The sequence below is a fragment of the Chlorocebus sabaeus genome, chromosome 21 (genome assembly GCF_047675955.1).
Source record: "Chlorocebus sabaeus isolate Y175 chromosome 21, mChlSab1.0.hap1, whole genome shotgun sequence".
NCBI lineage: Eukaryota > Metazoa > Chordata > Mammalia > Primates > Cercopithecidae > Chlorocebus > Chlorocebus sabaeus.
The window spans coordinates 23,098,426-23,102,850 of record NC_132924.1 but is presented as its reverse complement, the minus strand read 5'-3'; the positions used below and the strand labels follow the sequence as shown (position 1 = coordinate 23,102,850).

Genomic DNA, 4,425 nt, shown 5'->3' with positions numbered 1-4,425 from the left:
TCCACGTGTTGCCCCTAATGGTAACTTGATCTTATCCCACTCTCTTGCCTCTTAGAAGACACTTTTATCCATTCTCATCTTTCATTGTTTCTTTGATCATGTCTGACTTTCTTGCATCAGCTCCTAATCTTCAGAATTCACTCAAATATCTTCTTTTCATATGGTCACCACCTTCCACTCCTCCCCCGCTGTCTCCAGTGTGTGCTGCAAGACCTGTGTGCTACAGTTGCTCACACATCCAACTCTCCCTGGGGAGTGAATCAGCAGCCCAAGCATTGTCCTAGTGAACTGCTTCCAGTGATCCCTGACCTAGAATCACAAGAGGCTCGGGGAGTGGGGTGGCTCTGACACTGCAGGCCTCCAGAAGGACCCCTCACCGACACGTTGTTCCTGCCACTGTCCTCCAGTGTTCTCATGTGGGGTTCTTATGTGGGCCTCTGGGCTGCTGTTTCCTGGGCTGCCATAGAGCCTTACAGTTGTCATTTACTGCTTTCAGGATCTTGAACATTTGTCTCCCAACTTTTCTGACACTAAGTGCGCCTTCTGAGTATATTCCCATTGTCACTAACATTCAGAACTTTGGCTCTTGTCAAATTGCTTCAATTTTGGATATCTGTGTCACTGGAGAAGTGAATCAAGCTAAATGAAGGATGCCCTTATTTTTTCTTGTATGTTCTCTCTCTGCAAAGAGGAGAATGGTCTTTCCCAGTATTGTGCTTTGTGAGACACACCTAGTGGATGATCCAAATGGTCCTTGATTCCAAGTAAAATGGCAAAGATCCTCATGTAGCTGGATCCCACCTGTGATCGAAATCTTTTCATGCTCTCAGATTCCACCCCACCTCAGTGTTTGAAAAGAAAAAAATTTCAGACCAAGAAGCAGCTTCTCCGCTCCTTCTGGAATCCCTACCTTGTTCAGTCTCTCTGCCTCCACTCCTGCCTCCACCATGTCCATCAGGGTGACCCAGAAGTCCTACAAGGTGTCCACCTCTGGTCCCCAGGCCTTCAGCAGCTGCTCCCACACAAGTGGGCTCGATGCCAGCATCAGTTCCTTCAGCTTCTCTGGAGTGGGCAGCAGCAGCTTCCAGGGTGGCCTGGGCAGAGGCTATGGTGGGGCCAGCGGCATGGGAAGCATCACTGCCGTCATGGTCAACCAGAGTCTGCTGAGCCCCCTCAACCTGGAGGTGGACTTCAACATCCAGGCCATGCGCACCCAGGAAAAGGAGCAGATCAAGACGCTCAACAACAAATTTTCTTCCTTCATTGACAAGGTATGGTCCCTGGAGTAGCAGAACAAGAGGCTGGAGACCAAGTGGAGCCTCCCGCAGCAGCAGAAGATGGCTCAGAGCAACATGGACAACACGTTCGAGAGCTACCTCAACAACCTTATGCAGCAGCTGGAGACTCTGGGCCAGGAGAAGGTGAAGCTGCAGTCAGAGCTCGGCAACATGTACGGGCTGGTGGAGGACTTCAAGAACAAGCATGAGGATGAAATCAATAAGCGTACAGAGATGGAGAATGAATTTGTCCTCAGATGTGGATGAAGCTTACATGAACAAGGTAGAGCTAGAGTCTCTCCTGGAAGGGCTGACTGATGAGATCAACTTCCTCAGGCAGTTGTATGAAGAGGAGATCCAGGAGCTGCAGTCCCAGATCTCGGACACATCTGTGGTGCTATCCATGGACAACAGTTGCCCCCAGACGTGGACAGTATCATCGCTGAGGTCGAGGCTCAGTATGAGGTGATCGCCAACCGCAGCCTGGCTGAGGCTGAGAGCATGGACCAGATCAAGTATGAGGAGCTGCAGATGCTGGCTGGGAAGCGCTGGGACGACCTGCGGCATGCAAAGACTGAGATCTCCGAAATGAACCGGAACATCATCTGGCTCCAGGCTGAGACTGAGGGCCTCAAAGGTCAGAGGGCTTCCCTGGAGGCTGCCATCGCAGATGCAGAGCAGCACGGGGAGCTGGCCATTAAGGATGCCAATGCCAAGCTGTCTGAGCTGTAGGCCGCCCTGCAGCGGGCCAAGCAGGACAGGGTGCGGTAGCTGCGTGGGTACCAGGAGCTGATGAACATCAAGCTGACCCTGGACATCGAGATCACCACCTACAGGAAGCTGCTGGAGGACAAGAAGAGACAGCTGGAGTCTGGGATGCAGAACATGTTTATCCATACGAAGACCACCAGTGGCTATGCAGGTGGTTTGAGCTCAGCCTATGGGGGCCTCACAAGCCCCGGCCTCAGTTACGGCCTGGGCTCCAGCTTTGGCTCTGGCACAGGCTTCAGCTCCTTCAGCCACACCAGTTCCACCAGGGCCATGGTTGTGAAGATCAAGACCCGCGATGGGAAGCTGGTGTCCGAGTCCTCTGACGTTCTGCCCAGGTGAACAGTTGCGGCAGCCTCTCCCAGCCTGCCCCTCCTGTGGCTGCCCCAGAGCCCAGGAGGGAGGCTGCTGTGCAGGGGAGCAAAGGGAACAGGAGACCCATCTGAGGCTCACCTCTAGCTCTCAGCCCACCCACGGGGAAGTTTACTACCTGGGGACACCCCTTGCCCATGCCTCCAGCTACAAAAAAATTCAATTGCTTTTTTAATTTTTGTCCAAAATAAAACCTCAGGTAGTTCTTTCAAAAAAAAAAAAAAAAAATCAGTCCCACAAGGGCCCATTAGTCTCATTCTATAGGCCAATGAGGATTTTCTTCATATTTTCAGTGTGCTGAGAAGAATCTGCAGAATGTTAGGACATATATAGACAGATGAAAATACTTACACAAGGAGTAAGAAAACCTTCAGAGGAGCCAAATTTGCAAAGCAAGAACTGTGCCCTTCCCCAGTTCTAAGTCAACAACCACCCCATTAAGAGTCTATCTTAATTCAGGTGTCGTCAGCAGCTTTCCTTTCTCCTACTCTTATTTGTTCATTTTATGGAACACAGTTGTCTGCCTTTTTTTCATGTCTAAATTCATTTCCTGTTGAGAAAGTTCATAACCATGGCACAATAGTAATCATCTTGCATAAGTTACTTAGCTCCTTTCTGCTCTTGTTTCCTCATCTCCAAAATAAGAATAAAAATAGTACTTCTTTTATAAGGTTGTGTTGAGGATCAAAATAGCTAATATATGTTAAGCCCTTGGAACACTTCCCAGACTATAATCACTGCTATATAAATGTTTGCCATCATCCTTCTTGGATGGTTTCAATGTCCCTTGGTTACCTTTGCCAGGACTTTTTTTTTTCTTTTTTTTTTTGAGATGGAGTCTTGCTCTGTTGCCAGGCTGGAGTGCAGTGGCACGATCTCGGCTCACTGCAACCTCTGCCTCCTGGGTTCAAGCAATTCCCCTGCCTCAGCTTCCCGAGTAGCTGGGACTACAGGCTTGTGCCACCACACCCAGCTAATTTTTTGTATTTTAGTAGAGACAGGGTTTCACCATGTTGGCCAGGATGATCTTAATCTCCTGACCTCATGATCCTCCTGCCTTGGGCTCCCAAAGTACTGGGATTACAGGCATGAGACAATGCGTCTGGTCCCTAGGACTCTTATTTTCTAAATCCTATTAAGAACATCTTTTCTTTTTTTTTCTTTTTTTTTTTTTTTTTTTTTTTTAAGAGTCAGGATCTCACTCCGTCATCCAGGCTGGAGTGTGGTAGCACAATCATAGCTCACTGTCGCCTGTAACTCCTGGGCTCTAGTGATGCTCCCACTTCAGCCCCACTGAGTAGCTGAGACTACAGGTGCATGTCACTACATGGGGCTAATGTATTAATTTTTTTTTGTAGGGATGGAATCTTGCTATGTTGCCCAGGCTGGTCTTCAACTCCTGGCTTCAAGAGATCATCCCATATCAGCCTCCCAAAGTGTTGGGATTTCAGGTGTGAGCCACTGCACCAGCCCTATTAGAACGTCTTTCTAAATTACAGGGAATGTACAAAAACAAAAGATAAATCTGCCTGTAGAACCTTAAAACATTTTCATGGTCCTCATAAGGTCCTTCATATTCAGGAGAGCAGGCATTGCAACATTTAAAGCCTATCTCCAAGGAAGAGACTTTTGCCCAAAGTCTATATAGACTAAGGTTCTATCTACAGTATAATGTCTTCTTCTCAAATCACTTCCTTGATTTCACATTACCATAATAATCCACATCCCATTATCAACTTTTGACTTTTAGCGAGATAGGCTGTTTTGCAAAAGAGGAAGGCAATGGGAGGCTTTCGATGTTACTTTTCAGGACTAGTTTTCCTTACCTTCTTCCTGTTTGGCCCCTGGGATCTTATCTGCCTTTAAGTGTTATAACAATTCCAGGTGCATTAGAGTATCCAATATGCCACTGAAATCTATGTCTCCCCTGATATTAACCATACACTAAATAAAAGTAGCACATAATAAAATCATCCACATCCGAAAATAGAAAAATCACCCAAAGTGT

General features: G+C 47.6%; 1 pseudogene; it reads left to right on the top strand.

The window, feature by feature from the left end:
- Positions 1–931: 931 nt before the first annotated feature.
- Positions 932–2,387, top strand: LOC103226198 (keratin, type II cytoskeletal 8 pseudogene; annotated as a pseudogene).
- Positions 2,388–4,425: the final 2,038 nt, after the last annotated feature.